The sequence below is a fragment of the Argopecten irradians genome, chromosome 11, assembly GCF_041381155.1.
Source record: "Argopecten irradians isolate NY chromosome 11, Ai_NY, whole genome shotgun sequence".
Lineage (NCBI taxonomy): Eukaryota > Metazoa > Mollusca > Bivalvia > Pectinida > Pectinidae > Argopecten > Argopecten irradians.
The window spans coordinates 18824004-18834699 of NC_091144.1; the positions used below are offsets into that span (position 1 = coordinate 18824004).

Genomic DNA, 10696 nt, shown 5'->3' on the forward strand with positions numbered 1-10696 from the left:
CATGCATAGGGCGCATACAATTCAACGCTACTCAGGCACCAAGATGACAAATGATAGAACATATTCTAATAACAAGAAATGCTATACTTATGGAACACCTGGACATTTATCTATGCCCTTCAAAAAATACAGGAATGGAAAATTCTTCTGAGGGGACACTACAATAGTAACAAGGGGAGACAAGGAGGTCATAGGCAGGATGGAAGACTGGGTCCCAGACAATACAACAAATGCCAATACAGCCAACATGGATGACCATTTAAACTACCAGGGGCTACTCTTAATGACCGAGAGGACGGCAAAGGAAATTCAGTTAGATATCATAACAAGTCACCAATAACAGAAAAATAGAATTCGGTTAGCCCACAATATAGCTAGTGGTGGAACATTTGTCTCAAATGCCAAAAACATGTTTCGTGTTTTGGGAGACTGCGGTATATTGGTGTTGTATCTTCTACAGTATAGTGGAACTGTTGCCCTTTTAATAGTGCTTTATCACTGAAGCATGACACCGAAGACACCAAGCAACACATCCCACCGATCACATTATACTGACAACGGGCAAATCAGTCGTTCTACTCCCCGTATATTGAACGCTTAGCAGGAGCAGAAACTACCACTTTATAGACTTTGGTGTGTCTCAACCAGGGGACAGAACTTAGAGCCTACCTCACAAGCGCGAGCGCTCACCTGAAGGCCAAAAGGAAGAAGAAATAATATCTTTGATTTTCATGTTGCATATGTACTGAAGGTATCGTTTTCACAAAGAGATGTTAATTAACGTAATTAACTATCTTAATTGTTCAGATGACATAAAAAGTCCCTAAAACAAGTTGCTTTAAACGATATTCAAGTAAACTCGTGAAAGTTTATCTCCACGAATAAACATTTACATAATTGATTCTGTAGGAATTTACGGACAAATGTTAATCTTAGCAACACACCCATCACGCTAAATTTTAAAATAGAAAATTTCGAAATTTTGTAGCCGCGAAAGAAAGTTGATTTAGAGTAAACCAAAGGATTAGAAGGCTGTGGTATGTTTGAGTTGTGACATTTTCAATAGTGTAAAGTTACGATTATACAGGTAGTGCATTGTATACCAGCCGATATCTTAGATCGAATATTAAGTCGGGTGTGTGGAATATCTTTTGTCTTAAGAAATGTATACGTTAGCATTATAAACATATAACCAGTAACATGAAACCATTAAAGTGTATGCTTTATTATCTGAAAACTACATTTTCACTTTTATAACAATACACCACACAGCTAAATAAGAATATTTCAAATCCATTTTATCTAACTTTGCATGTGAAGTATTTTTTCTACAAACATTTATCAACGACTTTTTATTTAATTTATTAGACATATTGCAATAGAGTTTAATATCAACTTCCACCAAAGTAATAACATATTGCGTTTAAACGTGTCTATATATAAATGTGTTTTGTAAATCATAATAGAATCGGAGAACCAACAAAAAAAAAATCGTGAAAAATGGATTCCACATTTCAACTCTTAAATATTGCATTCATTTCCATGAATAAAACTTACGTAGATATATTCGTGAACCTTACATTCACAGCAAACCGTTATAATACAATATGATGGATCGTCATATAGAAGGCAACTCCAATCCCGGAGACTGTTACGTATATCCCAAACACGAGTGATAACAAACAGAATATGATTATCATCGTTCCGGTGGCTTTCCCTGGTGGTTCACTTTCATCATGGAGTGTCAATAAGGCTATGATGTAAGGAACAGCAAGTGCTACACTTAATCCACCCATGCATCCAGTCAAAGACATCAGCAGCTCAAACTCGGGCACCATAATTGTAAATATACCTTAAAAAGACGGTGACAAAATCCAAGCCGAAAGTTGGCTGCCTGCCGCTTATATTGTTAAGATATCGGTCAATATGTACCACTAGGGTCCTAGGGGAATCAATGCACGGAATTTGTAACAAATACCTATAGTACATTTCATAGCGATTTCAAGAATTGTTAACGGAACGAGAAACGGACTACGGACGTAAAGCGATTTGAATAATAATAGCAATATCAATAAAATGGAGTATATAAAATTATTTAAATTTGCTAAATTCATTGTTTTTTATTCGAATCGATTATTATTTTATTACCACCGATATTAAACGATTCGATCAGATGACCTATTGTCACTTTCGTCTGTCGTCGTGAGCCGTCCGTATGACTATTTATTCAAAAGCCTACTTTGATGAAGTTTGGTTTTAAAATCCTACTCCTCCTTAACCATTGAGTGGATTACATCCATATTTTTGTGAGAAACATCATTGAGGAAGACAATTATGTTTTGGGCTAATCCGAAATCAAGGATGGCCGCCACAGACGTCATCTTCCCGATATGGTCCTGACCAAGCGTTTTATTTTTCGAACTGATCCTTTATCCAAGATGGCTGACAAAATCCACCATTTTGAAAACATATGGTTGTTAATTTTTTTGGACAACCCGAAATTGAAGATTTTCGATACGGCCTCCATATTGAAACTTTTGAAATTTTTAAGTTCTTGTATAGTTCTGCCAGTGTGACTTTGCTGAAACTTGCGTGAAATGATCCTGTTGTGGTCCCAACCAAGTATCATAATTTATGGTTTGTTACCAAATCAAAGGTGGCTACCATGAAATCATATTTATTCAAATGAAATTCTTATACCATGCTTGCCATCATTGTCAGATGACCGTTGATGTCCTTGGACCTATTGTTAAATGTATGGATTCTCAAATTTTACAAGAAAAGGACAAATGGGTATAGTCTTCGTGATGTGTTTTGTATAGTTTTAAGCAAAGGTGCAGTAGAAACTGCCCCTTCTATAGGCCACAGGTTTGGAGGTGTCGGAATGAAGATATTACTTATAAATTTAGTTGCCTTTTACAGTAACGCAGCGCAGCTATTGCTGCATACTCACAGGAAAGTATAAGCAAAGTCACCCGACAGCCATATTCGCCGTATTATTGTACCCATTTCAGTTTGACAACCTTTTCATTTAACGGGGTCCATATGATATTAACCACTACATAAGCATATATCCCGTGTAAGCAGTACAGGCTGATGAATGAAAGTATCTTCAATGACTTGTACAACCTGCAAAGAATCAAACTTTCAATTCTAGTATTTAATGAATTGTGTCACAAACTGCAAATGATCTGACGACCATTATATAAATATCGATATATTTCTTCAGTCTAATTTGTATCGTTTCCCTTTGGTCCCCATCTGATTACGCAACTTTTTAATATTTCAATGTGTCGAGTGTCCTATTTCCGTCTCAACGTAATCACTCGTCAAATGAGGAAAGAACACACGAGTTACATACCGGACCGGACAGCTTATTTGTATCACAATGTAATACAATAATAATATTGAATCATGTGTCAGGAAATATTTTCATTATCGTTCTGTTACCTATCTACCACACATAGCTGATTTAGTTTGGTTTATTAGCCGGTATAAGTTATTCACATCGATCAAATCCAAAGCAATTCTCAGTTTATTAGAAATCAATAGAACACTTACCTCTTCTTCATGTACACTGCGTTACTTTGTTAAATTAAAAAAAATAAAGAAACTAGCGCACACCCGCACTTTTGTCGAGAAAATATTGGATGAAATATGGGTGGAGTCAGTTTCCAATCACGTCAATGACGTACCCATGCGTAAACACCAAGAGGAAATCATTACCATATATACTTACCATCATTTGTTTATCATCGTTCTGGTGCTATGTGTTCTCCCCACCTAATACACAGCATTACTCACCATTGATCCCCAGGCAGGTTTAACAAATAATTAGCAGTGACAGCCTCTCCAAATTTTAAATATCCGTAAAAGCCGCAAAACACACGAACACTTGTCATAATTACTAGGGTTAGACCGACCACACCATTCCAACCGTCGAAGCTCTTTTTGTTTTTCATTTTATCGCGTATTGGCAAAATCTGAAATTCAGAAATCATAGTAGATTTATATTCAAATGTGATTCCTACGCCCTTTTTTCCACAATGAAATTCATAAAGTAATGCAGAATCGACGTGAAACAAATAGAGAATATTATATCCAGTTATCTACCACCTGAAACTTACCACAGGAATTCCGCCATAAGAAAACATTGCATCATTTGAAAATGATGTCAGCGTTATGTAATTAATAGATTTTAAAGCTGGTCTCCTGCTAACATCCGGTAGGTCCTGGAAGATGTATTGGAATGAGATCGCCAACAAGGCGACGAGGACAAATTACCAGCAGTGTTGAAAAAATAAATCAACTTTAGCCGTTGTGTTAGAAAAACAGGCAGCAGCAAAACCGAAATAGAAACAGTATCGCTCATGTAGAAATACGCACCTAGAATCTGTAATATGAAGGGAGATATACAACTGTATAGTCAGTAATTGTGTTTTAAAAAGAGAGAGTTGATGCAATACATGTAAAAAAAGTCAACTCAATTCTGAATTACTAGCAAGTATATAAATATCTAGATATTACAACAATGACATTGGGAAGTTTCTTTGTGGGATCAAGTAACATCCTTTTAGAGCCAAGGTCATACAATGTAAGAACGACCTGCGAGGTAGGCTCTGGGTTCTGTCCCCTACTAGCCGAGACACGCGAAAGTCTATACACCGCATACATCAGAGGCTATCTTTGCATGGCCCTGACTGTTAATAAGAACGTTAATTAATCATACAAAAATCAAGGTTAAGAGATTTCAGTCTCGTTTTGACTTAGATTAAAGAATTTATAAGATTTTTAAATAAAATTATCAGTTTCTGTTAAAAAGATACATTTCTATTCTAAAAGGATTTTTATGCGGTGATCTTAAGAAATAGACCATTATGGCGACCATAATGTTTTTTTTCGGTTTGAGTAGAGCCAAAGTTTTACCCCTTTTCACTTAATTTTTTTACTTAAATCATGACTGCACTAGCATTTTGTTTTATAGAGCTAATGTTTGCTGTAAATCTTTACTAGGTTCGTGGCAATTAAATTACTGTGCATTAATATGTAAATTTATACACTTTTGTCACTTTATTTTAACATTTAATAGTAATATGAGTACTTTTATTTTTTTACTGTAAAATGTTAAAAAAATAACAAAAATTAACGGGACAGAAAAATAAGCACACGGACTCCCATTTTCCTGATAAAGAAAGGGCAATCTTTTCCCTATTGATATACAAGATATACACAAATGTTTAATAACAGAATTTTTCCAATAAAGAGTTTAATTTGACAAAAATGTATGCAAATGACGCATTTTGTAGCTCAAAATTAAGGGATAGGGAAAGTATATGTTGTTATTCTGAGAAAAAAAATATCAGTCTTATTAATCTCGCCAAAACGGCAAAGTTCCCATAAAATCCAATATGTTATCAACTAGGTGTCTTTGAGGGACAATAGCTCAAAAACGAGCACACACACATATGCTTTTCTTCTATACTATGAACTCATGTTACAAAAAAAACTGTACGAGAAAAAATATGATGCTAGGAAATTTTGACTTAAGAGAGGAATGCATCCTTTATAAGAAAAAAATTAGTTAGGAAGAAGTAAAAAGATAAAATCCTAAACTTTGTCGTCTTTTACGATGTAATAAGGGCATAAGGTATACCTCTACTAAGGAAAAGCTTCTGGCAGGAGAAGACGTAACCGAAGAAAGAAGTCAATGGATGATATGGGGGTTTTATATATTGCTTTCTTCAAAGGCATAACAGGCACATGTCACATGCATATGTATTAAGCAGAAGCTCTCTGAAAGTTTATTTAATGTAGCTAAAAAATTTAAGTCAACGAGTCATAGAAATTGTTATGAAGGAAACAGTAAAGGCTATTATGGAAAAGATAGCGCAAAGGTGAAGAAAGAAAAAAAACATGACTTTGAGCGAATCTATAGATAGTATTAGAAAAGGTTTCTTGATCTTTCCTATATAACAGGATGGTGTGTGCATTCAGTGCGTATAAGAGAAGGAAAAACATTCTGGCAAATATGTAAAAAAGCAAATTCGTGGATTTTTTTATCCCCCGCTTTCGTTAATCAAACGCCCATAACTTCAGGCCACGAGACATTTAAGCATTTTACTAAGTTTCGAGAAAAATTCGGTGATTAACATCCAGGGTCATATTAGGACGGCCTTCCATGTATGCAGTGTGTTGCTTGTGTGAAGTGCGGTGTTTTGGGAGACTGCGGTATATTCGTGTTGTGTCTTCTTGTATAGTGGAACTGTTGCCCTTTTTATACTGCTATATCACTGAAGCATGCCACCGAAGACACCGTGCAGCACACCCTACCCGGTCACATTATACTGACAACGGGCGAACCAGTTGTCCCACTCCCTGTTTGCTGAGCGCTAAGCAGGAGCAGAAACTAACATTATTATAGACTTTGGTGTGTCTCGGCCAGGGGACAGATTCCAGAGCTTTCCTCACAGGGTTTGTTCGATTATTTTAATGTCCTATTAACAGCCAGGGTCATGTAAGCACGGCCTCCCATGTATGCAGTGTGTATGAAGTGCGAGGTGCGTGTTTTGGGAGACTGCGGTCTGTTCGTGTTTTGTCTTATTGTACAGTGGAACTGTTGCCCTTTTTATAATCCTATATTGCTGAAGCATGCCGCATAAGACAGGGGCGAATGCTCAACACAAGGTCAAAAGTGAGGCGGTGCCAAGGGAGATATTAGGAAACGTAAAGTCAGTTAGGAAGAAGGGAAAAGATAAGATCCTAAATTTAGTCTCCTTTTACGATCACACAATAGGGGCAGCAGGTACAATTCTAACGCCCTACCTAAAGGGAAACTTAGCGTTACAGACTAGACAGAGAGACAGACCCAAATTAATAACACCCGTTTCGGTGAAAGTGGGAGATAAAAACGAACAAGACACAGGAAGTAGAGGCAGCGAGGCAGCAGGAGATAAATTATATCATATGAAGGACAGAGACAAATAGAAGTACAACTATTACACAGACAGTAAGAATTCCTCATATCTGTGATTCCTCTCTAAGTACTGACAATTTTTTTCTCTTTTTTTTTGGGGGGGGGGGCGTGAATATAGGACACTACTAGCACATTTTTTGGTTTGATTAGTTTAACGTCCTATTAACAGCCAGGGTCATTTAAGGACGTGCCAGGTTTGTTGGTGGAGGAAAGCCGGAGTACCCGGAGAAAAACCACCGACCAGCGGCCAGTACCTGGCGGGCATGTGGTAATATGTCGGTACATTTTAACCACTCGGCCACCGCGGCCCCTACTAGCACATGACCTACATGTAAGTTCTAACGTCCTACATGCAAGGCTGACATTGCCCACATGAGATCCAATAAAGAAAGCTTTTCCAATAACGAGATTTGTTTGATTAATTAACGTCCTATTAACAGCTATGGTCATGTAAGGACGGCCTCCCATGTATGCGGTGTGTTGCGTGTATGTTGTGCGAGGTGCGTGTTTTTGGAGACTGCGGTAAATTCATGTTATGTCTTCTTGTATAGTGGAACTATTGCCCTTTTTATAGTGCTAATCACTGAAGCATGCCGCCGAAGACACCAAGCAACACACCCCACCCGGTCACATTATACTGACAACGGGCGAACCAGTCGTCCCACTCCCCGTTTGCTGAGCTCTAAGCAGGAGCAGAAACTACCACTTTTATAGACTTTGGTGTGTCTCGGCCAGGGGACAGAACCCAGAGCCTTCCTCACAGGGGCGAACGATCAACGCGAGGCCAAAAGTGAGGCGGTGCCAAGGAAGGCATTAGGAAAGATAAAGTCAGTTATGAAGAAAAGAAAGATAAGATCCTAAATTTAGTCGCCTTTTACGATCATGCAATAGGGGCAGCAGGTACAATTCTAACGCCCTACCTGCAGGGCTCTCCAATAACGAGAATTTTAACTCTTCTTTCCCTTCGTTTTCATATGTGTTAACCCACAACACAGATAATCTTTTAAAAGTCAAACATATTCAAACAAAAAACATACATATCGTCAATTTAAATTGGATGTGTTTTAAAAAAACCCACCATGTACTTACGTCTTTTTGAAAGAGGTTCATTAGCGACATCAAACTCGGTATGATAAGTACGTACTGCATGAATATATTGCAATTTATAAAAAATTTGAAACACATAAGAAAGATGTTACGTTTATATATACATACCGCGATACTTAATTGCATAGCATTTTCGTCATTTTAAATCTTGCCAAAAGTTAAATGATTTTGAGTTTGAAAATTGATTTAAAATTAATTACAAAATACAGCTAGGCATTGTAGATTTCAACAAAAGTACTAGTTCAGTTGTAAATTGTATAATAAAGACCGATACTTATCACAAGCATTTTCTTCCTCCCACCACTTAACAGTATAATAACAGCGTTTACCTAAATTTTCTCGCGTGAGGTTTCAGACATGCAGGTCCAAGCTTTATACTCATCTCCGCAACTTTACCTATATCGCTAAACCTTTCACCAGTTCTGTAAAATATATGTAAAAGAACTAAACTAAACATGTACAGTACATTTCTAGCCAACAAAGCAGTCCCCTTAATGTAAATTATTTACCTTTAATCGTGTATTTTTGAAATTAGCCATAGCAACATGTATGTACTGAAATACTCAAAAAAGTATAAAAAAAATAGTGTTAAACTGATTAACACAAATAATCATGTCGCAGCCTCCCAAAACAGACATTTAAGCACAAAACACTACTTACAGGAGAGGCCGTCCTTAAATGACCCTGGCTGTTAATAGGGGGTTAATGAAGTCTTACAAACAAATAGATTACCCTGTTTGTTAATACACACTGTAGGACACTAGTAACCCTCATCTGAATAATGCAATTATTATGGGAGAATACTAAAGTTATAATGAACATTTTGATAAATCCATATTTATGTCTATAAAGCTGCCAACCATTAGGTTGAGGCAGATGCTTTCACTCTTCTAGTTCCTTCAGCCTATTCAGGGGTCAAGGTTAGCATTGAAACAAAAACTGAATCTTTAAAGCGATTCTGATTAAAATCCCATCCATCTTGCCATTGTAGCTTTCAGCTCTACCATTGATATAAAACATTTAGCCTTAGCTAGGATTAGGACATCTAGTTCAACAAACAATCTCCCCGTCTGATATTGGGGAATCCTTTTCAAGCGTCACACTATATATTATGTTGGTAAAACAGACATTGAAACGGTTTGTAACATTCAACTGGGTTTATAACTTTTGGTATGTTGCTGTTTTAAATAGATTCGATATAAGACATCACCGTATTAAAATTAAACATAAAAAATTTCTTAAGCAGACAATTTCTTGAATATGTCTCTATATCAAACTACACAGGAAACCTTCAACATAGTTTATAATGCCAATTATAATTTTCTCCAGGTTATTTCGTCTTTACTCTACAAGAAGAATAGATTTATTGAATATTGTAAGCATCTCATCAATCAGAACGTGCTCATAATTTCCACCTTCTGTTAACCTTTGTTTAAATATTCTTTACTTTATTTAACTTTTTTTTCTATTTCCTTCATGAACCGTATGCATTTTTGTAGCAAAGGAAATTTGAAAGAACATTATAGGACTATTGATGCTTGATGCTTAATTCGAAGAACTTTCAATCATTGATATCAGATGTGACATCTTAAAGCTTCCGTGGTATTAACAAACCTTTCCGACAACCGCTTGGTACTTTCAACGAGAACCAAAGCTGTTATTTCGTTCATTATTCCAAAGCTGAATAGTCTGGCACATCCGGCCTGAAAAGAAATCAGCAATGGTCCTAAAATGAAAATAACAAAATAAAAGACCAAAAAATTGGAAATATATATATATGATCTTACATGAGTGTTCATTTCATATGAGATTTTATGAAACGAGTCTAAGAAGTTTTTATTTTTGCGAGCCTTGGCGAGCAAAATTAAAACTTCGAGACGAGTTTTGTAAAATCTCATATGAAATGAACACAAATTTAAGATACTTTTTATCACATAATTGCAAATACCTACATAACAAAGAATTTCACTCGCAAATGTATTTCAAAAATCCAGCAAAGGCCGCTATTTTGTCCAGCCGGCCTCGTTATCCTGACGTCACGTCATTTTTCCTGACGTCATCTTATTGTTTCTGTCTGACGTCACAATGAATTTCCAGCCAATGGGAATCGCTTCAGGTCATATTAAACTAGTGACATACGCAAAAATATTACACGGACAAAATCACTGGATATCAGGCGGATTATGTGATAAAAACAAGTGTAAAATAACAGTAACAGACTTAATATGTGAGGCGGTATCAAGTGAGACGTAAGTAAGAAGATAAAAGATAAGAGAGATAAAAGTTCCTTTTACGATATAATACTAAAGAGGTAGTAGGTACCACGTAATCATTTTTCTCAAAGAGGTTGGTAAATTTTGGTGGTGACTTGATGCGTGAGTATGAAAATTACGGCACATATCAATTTAATGCGAAACTCGCGAAAATTGAAAACAGTTAAAAAAATTTCTATTTAATTCAAATCACGAAAATTTTCAAACGCAGAAATAACCGGCTATACGGTTATAAATGTTTAAATTTATTGTGAAAAAATTTACTTACCCAAATGCCCAGGAGCTTAACAATTTAAGGAAAAGCAAGGAAGCTGATGCTGAGGAAGGAACTCATAAGCACCAT

At 36.3% G+C, this 10696-nt stretch overlaps 1 pseudogene; it reads right to left on the reverse strand.

Annotated features, from left to right (window-relative positions):
• Positions 1-1595: 1595 nt before the first annotated feature.
• On the reverse strand, positions 1596-10696 carry LOC138335652 (proton-coupled amino acid transporter 2-like; annotated as a pseudogene).